This window comes from Prionailurus viverrinus, chromosome X, assembly GCF_022837055.1.
Source record: "Prionailurus viverrinus isolate Anna chromosome X, UM_Priviv_1.0, whole genome shotgun sequence".
In the NCBI taxonomy this organism is placed as follows: Eukaryota; Metazoa; Chordata; class Mammalia; order Carnivora; family Felidae; genus Prionailurus; species Prionailurus viverrinus.
In genome coordinates, this window is record NC_062579.1 from 63083878 (window position 1) to 63096438 (window position 12561).

A 12561-nucleotide genomic window follows, 5' to 3' on the forward strand; every position below is an offset into this window, starting at 1 on the left:
AAAACCATTATATATTGATGACAGAAACTGAAGACGACACAAAGAAATGGAAAAACATTCCATACTCATGGATTAGAAGAACAAATATTGTTATATCTATACCAATCATAGCAATTTACATATTTAATGCAATCCCTATCAAAATATCTTCAGCATTTTTCACAGAGCTAGAACAACAACAAAATTTGTATGGGACCATAAAAGACCTTACATAGCCAAAGCAACCTTGAAAAAAAAAGCAAAGCTGGAGGCATCATAATTCCTGTCCTCAAGTTGTGTTACAAAGCTGTAATGATCAAAACAATATGGTACTGCCACAAAAATAGACACGTAGATCAATAGGAGAGTAGAGAAACTCACAAAATGAACCTACAACTATGTGGTCAATTAATCTTCCACTAAGCAGTAAATAATATCCAATGTGAAAAAAACAGTTGCTTCAGCAAATAATGCTGGAAAAACTGGACAGCAACATGCCAAAGAATGAAACTGGACCACTTTCTTACAACATAAACGAAAATAAATTCAAAATTAATTAAAGACCTAAATTATAGACTTGAAGCCATGAAAGTCTTAGAGTAGAACACAGGCAGCAACAAATTGGCATCTATCATGGCAACCTCTTATTAGATATGTCTGCTGAAGCAAGGAAAACAGAAGCAAAAATAAACTTCTGCAACTCCATCAAGATAAAAACCTTCTTCACACTGAAGGAAACAATCAACAAAACTAAAAGGCTACCTACAGAATGGGAGATGATATTTTCAAATGACATATCTGATAAAGGGTTAGTATCAAATCTATAAAGATTTTATCAAACTCAACACCCAAAGCACAAAAAATCTAGTTAATAAATGTAAAGAAGACATGAATAGATATTTTCCAAAAGAAGACATACAGATAGCTAACAGACACATGACACATCACTCATCATCAGGTAAATACAAATCAGAACCACAATGAGGTACCACCTCACACCTTTCAGAATGGCTAAAATTAACAATGCAAGAACCTACAGGTATTCTAGTGCCTGCAGAGAAAGGGAGACCCTCTTGCACTGTTAGTAGGAATGCAAACTCATGCAGCCACTCTGGAGAGCAGTGTGGAGATTATTCTTCAAAAAGTTAAAAATATAACTACCCCTATGATCCAGCAACTACACTACTAGGTATTTACCCAAAGGATATAAAAATAAAGATTAAAATGGGCCCATGAACCTCGATGATTATAGCAGCATTATCAACAATAGCCAAGCTATGGAATGAACCCAGATGCCCATCAACATATAATGAAATATTACTCAGCCATCAAAAAGAATAAAACTTTGCCATTTTCAATGACATGGATGGAGCTTAACTGTATGATGCTAAGTGAAATAAGTCAGAGAAAGACAAATACCATATGATTTCACTCATATGTGGAATTTAAAAAACAAAACAGATGAATATATGGTGGGGGTTGAGAGAGAGAAACCACAAGAGACTCTTAAAGATAGAAAACAAACTGCGGATTGATGGAGGGAGGTGGGTGAGGGATAGTCTAGATGCATGATGGGTATTAAGGAGGGCACTTACTATGATGAGCACTGGGTGTTGTATGTATATGATGGATCACTGAATTCTACTCCTGAAATCAACACTGCACTGTATGTTGACTAGAATTTAAATAAAATTTTGAAAAATAAGAAATCTTCTGCACAGCGTAGTGTAGGAAAAAACAAAACTAAAAGGCCACCTATGGAATGGGACAAGGTATTTTCCACAGAAATCTTTAGTAAAAGGCGAAAGATTTATATGATCTGAAGAGAAACCAGAGTATATTGGGAGAAGGTATTTTCAAATGACATATTGGATAAAGGGTTACTATCCAAAATATATAAAGAATTTATGAAACTCAACACTCAAAAGATAAAAAATCCAATTCAAAAGATGGACAGAAGACATGAATAGACATTTTCCCCAAGAATACATTCATATGGCTAACAGACACATGAAAAGATGCTCAACATCAATTATCTTCAGGGAAAGAGAAGTCAAAACCACAATGAGATGTCATCTCACATCTGCCAGAATGACTAAAATCCACAACATAAGAAACAAGTGTTGGCAAGGATGTTGAGAAAAAGGAAACATCTTACACTATTGGTGGGAATGCAAATTTGTGCAGTCACTCTGGAAAACAGCATAGAATTTCCTCAAAAAGTTAAAAATAGAACTATCCTACAATCCAGCAATTTCATGACCATGTATTTACCTAAAAATACTAATTTAAACAGATACACACACCCCAAAATTTACCGCAGTATTATCACAGTAGCCAAATTATGGAAAGAGCCCAAGTGGCCATGGACCGATGAATGGATAAAGAAGATGTGGTATATTTGTACAATGGAATATTAGATGTAAAAAAGAATGAAATCTTACCATTTGGCAATATCATGGATAGAGCTAGAGTCTATCATGTCAAGTGAAATAAGTCAGAGAAAGACAAATTACCATATGATTTCACTCATATGTGGAGTTTAAGAAACAAAACAAGCATAGGGGAAAAAATGGAGAGGCTGGGAAACCAAGAAACAGACTCTTAACCATAGAGAACAAACTATGGCTACCAGAGGGAAGGTGGATGGAATTATGGGTAAAATACGTGATGGGTATTAAGACGTTCTCTTGCTGTAATGAGCACCAGGTGCAGTATGGAAGTGTTAAATCACTATATTGTCCACCTGAAACAATATTACATTGTATATTAACATTTAACTGATATTTTTAAAAACCATTCAAAAATTCCCTTTGGCTTTTGAAAGTTCTTTTTTTAATGTTTTATGTGTTTTTGAGAGCAAGCAGGGGAGGTGCAAAGAGGAAGGGAGCAGATGGTCTGTAGTGGGCTCCACATTGACAGAAGAGAGCCTGATGTGGAGGTCAAACTCACAAACCATGAGGTCACAAACTGAGCCAAAGTCAGATACTCAACCAACTGAGCCACACAGGCGCCCCTGAGAGTTTGTTTACAATGTGTGTCAGTGTGGGTCTCTGAGTTCATCTTACTTGGAGCTCATTGATGTTCTTGAATATTTATATTCATGCATTTCATCATGTTTGGGAAGTTTCCAGCCCTTATTTATTCAAATATTTCTGCTCCTTTATGTCTCTTTTTTTTCTTTCTGATACTCCCAAACTATTATGTTGTTCTGTTTGATAGTGTCTTATAAGTATATTATGACCTGTATGGTTTTCTCCAGTCTTTTTTTCTTTCTGTTCCTTACACTTGGTAGTTTCCATTGTTGTATTTTTAAGTTAGCTAATTCTTTTCTCATCCTTCTCAAATCTGCCTTTGTGTCCCTTTGTTAACTTTTTCATTTCAGTTACTGTACTTTTAAGCTCTAGAATTTTTTGGTCTCTCTTTAGGTTTTACATCTCTTTATTAATATTTCCTTTTTGTTCATACATTGTTTTCTTGAATTTGTCTACATCTTTCCTTAATTCTTTGAGCATCTTTAAGATATTTGTTTTAAAGTCTTTGTCTAGTACACTTGTCATCAGGTCTTTTTCAGAGACTGTTTGATTTTTTTTTCCTTTTAATGGGACCTACTTTTCTGGTTTTTTTTCCTATGTTTTGTAATGTTTTGTGGAAAACTGGATATTTGGATATAATAATGTGATAACTCTGGAATTCAGATTCTCCCCATTGCCCAGGTTTTGATGTATTTTTTGTTTATTTTATTTTTGTTATTGTTTCAAGCTACCTTTGTGTTGAGTGGTAACCTGAGTTATAAATGTAAGGTTTTCTTTAGTCTTTTCTGAGCCTAGACCCTTCCCTAGGCATGTATTATCAATTTCTAATTTTCCCTATATATGGTATTTGTTTTTGAATATCTTAGTCTTTAATGTCTAGCTTCCCAAGGAGGGAAAGAGAAAAGTAAAAGGGTGAGGAAGGTCACCAGCTCTTAAAATTCCCTAGAAGTCACTTCAGGGAGAGGAGGGACTTGCAATAATGAGGGGAAATGCAACAGCAATGTCCACCCACCTGTTTGCACCACTGTGATCAGGAAAAAACAGAAATCAAAACACATATACCTGATATCTGGAGGACAACGTCCTTTTTGCCCATTCTGGCTTCCACAAACTGTGTGATGGTTGCTTCAGAAAATCATGCACCACTGCTTGCCATGGGGCAGTAAGATACTGTGATAATAACACATTTTTATCAAAGTTAACCACAATTTACCATCCTTCTCTTGCATGTTGTAAAATTTCAACAGAATTCAGATTTCCAAAAATAGTTACACTAGGTATATTCTGCCAGTAAAATTGTTGTCTAGGTGGGAAGACAGATTGTTGGTGCTTCCTCCTCTGCCATCTTCCCAGAATCCTCCTCCAAATTAAATTTCTTTTCAAAGAATCTCTTTTAAACAAGAATTCATACAAAGGATGTTTTCTTAACTATGTACTAGCAAAGCATATGCAGAATATATTGACTTGTCTTAAAATCTTCTCCATTGTCCAAAATAAGTTTTAGAAACACTTGACTTGATCCCTGTGAAAAAATTTTTTCTTTGAAATTAATCAAGGAAATTCACAATATATAAAAAAGAAAACTATTTCCCATGGCTCTAATAGTCTTGCTGGTATCTGTCATCTAATGTTTGATAAATTTTATTTAAATATTTTGGCATAGTAGTTTAACTTAATGAAATCCAAACAAAAGAAAATATGTCTTTTACTCAACTTAACAGAAATGATGTATTATCAAAGATATGATTTTTGTCTCAGATATATCCTCTCTGGTGTTCACCCTCAAAAGCCCTACCTAAATTTAAAGTCGCTTTATTCCATGATTTTCTACATGTATGGGGTAATTTAGTATTTAATTTCCACTTGAAAAGTCAAGATGAACACCTTGAAACTGTTGGGGAAATTTATATCCAACACTTTGGAGCCAAAGATATATATTTGGTACCCATTTCCATCACTTATTTGGGAAAATTTGTCTCTAAGAACCTTCTATTATTTCTCAGCAAAACTGGAATGAAAATGCCTGCCTCATTGAGCTACTATAAGTAATGAGAAAATGTAAGTAGCATGGCTACTCCAGTGCTTTGCATATAATAAAATCTCAAACGTTGGTTACGCACATATGCTGGTCACTACGATATTAATTATAAATAAAATAAGAGTAAATAAAAGAGGAAGAAGCTAAGATGGCAGCATATTAGAAGGATCATAGGCTTGCCTCATCCCTCCTACACAACTAGATAACTATCAAATCATTCTAAATACCCAAGAAATCAACCTGACGACTGACAGAACAAACTACACAACTAGGCAGAGAGAGGAGGCTACATTGAGGAAGGTAGGAAGTGTGATGACATGGTTTGGGGCAGAAAAAGATCACCTGTGATGCAAATTGAAGGTATCCATGGTCATGGAGAAAGGCTAGAAAAAGAGGAGCACACAGGGGAACAGAGGAAGAACACTTCTCCAAAGCCATTGGCTAGGAAAATGGGAGGGGCTGATTTTCATGAGTTTTTGCAACCAACGGGCTTGAAGAGTGGTGTTTTCAAGACCACTGGGCTTGGCTGGGATAGAACCCTGAGGACAAAGTCTTATTCCTGGAGAGAGGGTGGGAAAACAACCTGGGGAAATACAGAATGGGGTTAAAGAACTGAGGAACACCTGAAGCACACAGAGAAGAGACTGTTCACTCCTCTTGGAGAGCCATACTGAGAGGTGACATTCACAGAGACACCTCTCCAGGGACAAAGGAGCAAGCAGCACCTTTTATCTCCCCATATCCTCAACATAAGTTCACAGCCACCTGCAAAGTGCAGCTGAACCTGACACTGGCTGCCTAGCCTGCTTGTTTCAGGTCCCATGCCCTTGCTCTCTTACACGGCTGCCCTTGTTGGTCAAACCTCCCTCAATCCCAGTGCACAGAGTCACTTCCTAGGAAGACCAGCATAGGCCCCTGCACACACCATGTCCCTAAAGCCTGGAGTTTTAAAAGTCAGAAAGCTTGGCTGAGATAGAGACCAGAGGGCACCTTGCTGTTCCTAGAGAGTAGGAGATCTGGAAACCCAGAAGATAACATGGAAACATCCATCTGAAAATCACCTGGGATACACAAGGGGAAATTGTTCACTCTTCTCAGGAATGCCCTGGGATCAATAAGCATTGAGACCCCTCTCCAGGGACAAAGGAGCTGGATAGAGCCATTTCATTCCCCAACCCTCAACATAAGTGTAGAACCACCCACCTGTGGTAAACAGCACAGTGACAACACTGGCTGCCTAACCTGCTTACACAGGGACCCACACACCTGCGCTCTACCAGTAGTACACTTCCCAGGCAAGTTTGCTTCAGTTCCAGTGAAGAAGTCTCTTTCCCCACAAAACCAGTAGAAATCCCCACTGACACCATGTCTCCAGACCAGACAGTAGTGGAAGGCTTCAGTTATAGTGGAAGTAGTATCATGTCTCATTTAACAAGCAGACCAGAGCAAACCTAGGTAAAACTCACCACACTGGCCAGAAATCAAACATTGCCCACTGCAGACAAAGAGCCTCCGCAGACAACTGACCTGAAAGAAAGAGTAGCAAAAACACAGTAGCATAGTGCATGTAGGACACATCAGAGACATTCCTTGAAGAGCCAGGATCTAGATAGTATATGACTTCTTCTTCATAAAGCCATCATTCTCAGGACAAGAAACATAACAGGCTTTTCTAACAGAGATAAGACAGAAAAAGACAAAATGTCAGGACAGAGGAATTCATCCCAAAAGAAAGAACAAGAAAAGGTCATGACCAAAGATATAAATGAAACAGGTATGAGTAACATGGCTATGGAGTACTTAAAGCAATAGTCATAAAGATACTCACTAGACTTGAATAAAGCATGGATGATTTCAGGGAGGCCCTTACCATACAGATAAAAGGGTTAAAAAATAGAAGTAAAGAATGCAATAACTGAGATTGGACACAGGCTTGATGCAATGAACAGAAGGCTGGAAGAAGCAGAAGAATGAATAGGTGATATATAAGGTAAAATAATGGAAAATAATGAAGCTGAAAAAAAGAAAGAATTCTGGAATATGAGGGTAGATTAAGGAACTCAGTGACTCCATTGAACATAATAACATTCATATCACAGAAGTTCCAGAAGAACAAGAGAGAGAAAATGGGGCAGAAAAATTTTTTGTGGAAATAATAGCTGAAAACTTCCCTAATCTGGGTAAGGAAATAGACATCCAGATCTAGGAAGCACAGAGAACTCCTATCAAAATCAACAAAACCTGGCCAACACCAGAACAGAATGTAATTAAATTTGCAATATATAGTGATAATAAAAATCCTAAAACCAGCAAGACAAAAGAAGTCCATAATGTACAAGGGGACACCCCTAAGGCTAGCTGCAGATCTCTCAACAGAAACTTGGCAGGCCAGCATGCAGAATGAGAAAGATCTGCAGCCTAGAATACTCTATCCAACAAGGCTATCATTCACAATAGGAGACATAAAGAGTTTCCCAAACAAAAAAATAAAGGAGTTGTGACCACTAAACCATCCCTGCAATAAATATTAAGGGGGAATCTTTGCAAAGTAAAGACAAAAACTGACAAAGACAAAAAATGAACAGAGAAAATCTCCAGAAACAATGACAAAACAGGAAAAAATGTCACTAAATACATTTCTATCAATAATTACTCTTAAAAGGGGCGCCTGGGTGGCTCAGTCGCTTAAGCGGCCGACTTCAGCTCAGGTCATGATCTCGCGGTCCGTGAGTTCGAGCCCCGCGTCAGGCTCTGTGCTGACCGCTCAGAGCCTGGAGCCTGTTTCGATTCTGTGTCTCCCTCTCTCTCTGACCCTCCCCCATTCATGCTCTGTCTCTCTCTGTCTCAAAAATAAATAAATGTTAAAAAAAATTAATAATTACTCTTTTTTTTTATTTTTATGAAATTTATTGACAAATTGGTTTCCATACAACACCCAGTGCTCATCCCAAAAGGTGCCCTCCTCAATACCCATCACCCACCCTCTCCTCCCTCCCACCCCCCATCAACCCTCAGTTTCTTCTCAGTTTTTAACAGTCTCTTATGCTTTGGCTCTCTCCCATTCTAACCTCTTTTTTTTTTTCCTTCCCCTCCCCCATGGGTTCCTGTTCAGTTTCTCAGGATCCACATAAGAGTGAAACCATATGGTATCTGTCTTTCTATGTATGGCTTATTTCACTTAGCATCACACTCTCCAGTTCCATCCACGTTGCTACAAAAGGCCATATTTCATTTTTTCTCATTGCCACGTAATATTCCATTGTGTATATAAACCACAATTTCTTTATCCATTCATCAGTTGATGGACATTTAGGCTCTTTCCATAATTTGGCTATTGTTGAGAGTGCTGCTATGAACATTGGGGTACAAGTGGCCCTATGCATCAGTGCTCCTGTATCCCTTGGATAAATTCCTAGCAGTGCTATTGCTGGGTCATAGGGTAGGTCTATTTTTAATTTTCTGAGGAACCTCCACACTGCTTTCCAGAGCGGCTGCACCAATTTGCATTCCCACCAACAGTGCAAGAGGGTTCCCGTTTCTCCACATCCTCTCCAGCATCCATAGTCTCCTGATTTGTTCATTTTGGCCACTCTGACTGGCGTGAGGTGATACCTGAGTGTGGTTTTGATTTGTATTTCCCTGATAAGGAGCGACGCTGAACATCTTTTCATGTGCCTGTTGGCCATCCGGATGTCTTCTTTAGAGAAGTGTCTATTCATGTTTTCTGCCCATTTCTTCACTGGGTTATTTGTTTTTCGGGTGTGGAGTTTGGTGAGCTCTTTATAGATTTTGGATACTAGCCCTTTGTCCGATATGTCATTTGCGAATATCTTTTCCCATTCCGTTGGTTGCCTTTTAGTTTTGTTGGTTGTTTCCTTTGCTGTGCAGAAGCTTTTTATCTTCATAAGGTCCCAGGAATTCACTTTTGCTTTTAATTCCCTTGCCTTTGGGGATGTGTCGAGTAAGAGATTGCTACGGCTGAGGTCAGAGAGGTCTTTTCCTGCTTTCTCCTCTAAGGTTTTGATGGTTTCCTGTCTCACATTTAGGTCCTTTATCCATTTTGAGTTTATTTTTGTGAATGGTGTGAGAAAGTGGTCTAGTTTCAACCTTCTGCATGTTGCTGTCCAGTTCTCCCAGCACCATTTGTTAAAGAGGCTGTCTTTTTTCCATTGGATGTTCTTTCCTGCTTTGTCAAAGATGAGTTGGCCATACGTTTGTGGGTCTAGTTCTGGGGTTTCTATTCTATTCCATTGGTCTATGTGTCTGTTTTGGTGCCAATACCATGCTGTCTTGATGATGACAGCTTTGTAGTAGAGGCTAAAGTCTGGGATTGTGATGCCTCCTGCTTTGGTCTTCTTCTTCAAAATTCCTTTGGCTATTCGGGGCCTTTTGTGGTTCCATATGAATTTTAGGATTGCTTGTTCTAGTTTCGAGAAGAATGCTGGTGCAATTTTGATTGGGATTGCATTGAATGTGTAGATAGCTTTGGGTAGTATTGACATTTTGACAATATTTATTTTTCCAATCCATGAGCAGGGAATGTCTTTCCATTTCTTTAAATCTTCTTCAATTTCCTTCATAAGCTTTCTATAATTTTCAGCATACAGATCCTTTACATCTTTGGTTAGATTTATTCCTAGGTATTTTATGCTTCTTGGTGCAATTGTGAATGGGATCAGTTTCTGTATTTGTCTTTCTGTTGCTTCATTGTTAGTGTATAAGAATGCAACTGATTTCTGTACATTGATTTTGTATCCTGCAACTTTGCTGAATTCATGTATCAGTTCTAGCAGACTTTTGATGGAGTCTATCGGATTTTCCATGTATAATATCATGTCATCTGCAAAAAGCGAAAGCTTGACTTCATCTTTGCCAATTTTGATGCCTTTGATTTCCTTTTGTTGTCTGATTGCTGATGCTAGAACTTCCAGCACTATGTTAAACAGCAGCGGTGAGAGTGGGCATCCTTGTCGTGTTCCTGATCTCAGGGAAAAAGCTCTCAGTTTTTCCCCGTTGAGGATGATGTTAGCTGTGGGCTTTTCATAAATGGCTTTTATGATCTTTAAGTATGTTCCTTCTATCCCAACTTTCTCAAGGGTTTTTATTAAGAAAGGGTGCTGGATTTTGTCGAAGGCCTTTTCTGCATCGATTGACAGGATCATATGGTTCTTCTCTTTTTTTTTGTTAATGTGATGTATCACGTTGATTGATTTGCGAATGTTGAACCAGCCCTGCATCCCAGGAATGAATCCCACTTGATCATGGTGAATAATTCTTTTTATATGCCGTTGAATTCGATTTGCTAGTATCTTATTGAGAATTTTTGCATCCATATTCATCAGGGATATTGGCCTGTAGTTCTCTTTTTTTACTGGGTCTCTGTCTGGTTTAGGAATCAAAGGAATACTGGCTTCATAGAATGAGTCTGGAAGTTTTCCTTCCCTTTCTATTTCTTGGAATAGCTTGAGAAGGATAGGTATTATCTCTGCTTTAAACGTCTGGTAGAACTCCCCTGGGAAGCCATCTGGTCCTGGACTCTTATTTGTTGGGAGATTTTTGATAACCGATTCAATTTCTTCGCTGGTTATGGGTCTGTTCAAGCTTTCTATTTCCTCCTGATTGAGTTTTGGAAGAGTGTGGGTGTTCAGGAATTTGTCCATTTCTTCCAGGTTGTCCAATTTGTTGGCATATAAGTTTTCATAGTATTCCCTGATAATTGTTTGTATCTCTGAGGGATTGGTTGTAGTAATTCCATTTTCATTCATGATTTTATCTATTTGGGTCATCTCCCTTTTCTTTTTGAGAAGCCTGGCTAGAGGTTTGTCAATTTTGTTTATTTTTTCAAAAAACCAACTCTTGGTTTCGTTGATCTGCTCTACAGTTTTTTTAGATTCTATATTATTTATTTCTGCTCTGATCTTTATTATTTCTCTTCTTCTGCTGGGCTTAGGCTGCCTTTGCTGTTCTGCTTCTAGTTCCTTTAGGTGTGCTGTTAGATTTTGTATTTGGGATTTTTCTTGTTTCTTGAGATAGGCCTGGATTGCAATGTATTTTCCTCTCAGGACTGCCTTTGCTGCGTCCCAAAGCGTTTGGATTGTTGTATTTTCATTTTCGTTTGTTTCCATATATTTTTAAATTTCCTCTCTAATTGCCTGGTTGACCCACTCATTCGTTAGTAGGGTGTTCTTTAACCTCCATGCTTTTGGAGGTTTTCCAGACTTTTTTCTGTGGTTGATTTCAAGCTTCATAGCATTGTGGTCTGAAAGTATGCATGGTATAATTTCAATTCTTGTAAACTTATGATGGGCTGTTTTGTGACCCAGTATGTGATCTATCTTGGAGAATGTTCCATGTGCACTTGAGAAGAAAGTATATTCTGTTGCTTTGGGATGCAGAGTTCTAAATATATCTGTCATGTCCATCTGATCCAATGTATCATTCAGGGCCCTTGTTTCTTTATTGACCATGTGTCTAGATGATCTATCCATTTCTGTAAGTGGGGTGTTAAAGTCCCCTGCAATTACCACATTCTTATCAATAAGGTTGCTTATGATTATGAGTAATTGTTTTATATATTTGGGGGTTCCAGTATTCGGAGCATAGACATTTATAATTGTTAGCTCTTCCTGATGGATAGACCCTGTAATTATTATATAATGCCTTTCTTCATCTCTTGTTACAGCCTTTAATTTAAAGTCTAGATTGTCTGATATAAGTATGGCTACTCCAGCTTTCTTTTGACTTCCAGTAGCATGATAAATAGTTCTCCATCCCCTCACTTTCAATCTGAAGGTGTCCTCAGGTCTAAAATCAGTCTCTTGCAGACAGCAAATAGATGGGTCTTGTTTTTTTATCCATTCTGATACCCTATGTCTTTTGGTTGGCGCATTTAATCCATTTACATTCGGTGTTATTATAGAAAGATACGGGTTTAGAGTCATTGTGATGTCTGTATGTTTTATGCTTCTAGTGATGTCTCTGGTATTTTGTCTCACAGGGTCCCCCTTAGGATCTCTTGTAGGGCTGGTTTAGTGGTGACAAATTCCTTCAGTTTTTGTTTGTTTGGGAAGACCTTTATCTCTCCTTCTATTCTAAACGACAGACTTGCTGGATAAAGGATTCTTGGCTGCATATTTTTTTCTGTTTAGCACACTGAAGATCTTGTGCCAATTCTTTCTGGCCTGCCAAGTTTCAAAAGAGAGATCAGTCATGAGTCTTATAGGTCTCCCTTTATATGTGAGGGCACGTTCATCCCTTGCTGCTTTCAGAATTTTCTCTTTATCCTTGTATTTTGCCAGTTTCACTATGATATGTCGTGTAGAAGATCGATTCAAGTTACGTCTGAAGGGAGTTCTCTGTGCCTCTTGGATTTCAATGCCTTTTTCCTTCCCCAGTTCAGGGAAGTTCTCAGCTATAATTTCTTCAAGTACCCCTTCAGCACCTTTCCCTCTCTCTTCCTCCTCTGGGATACCAATTATGCGTATGTTATTTCTTTTTAGTGTATCACTT

General features: G+C 38.2%; 1 non-coding gene across 1 annotated transcript; it reads right to left on the reverse strand.

Annotated features, from left to right (window-relative positions):
• Positions 1 to 1702: 1702 nt before the first annotated feature.
• On the reverse strand, positions 1703 to 1818 carry LOC125158071 (U5 spliceosomal RNA). The gene has a single exon (XR_007149179.1). It is a non-coding gene; the product is annotated as a U5 spliceosomal RNA (small nuclear RNA).
• Between the last annotated feature and the right edge of the window lie 10743 nt (positions 1819 to 12561).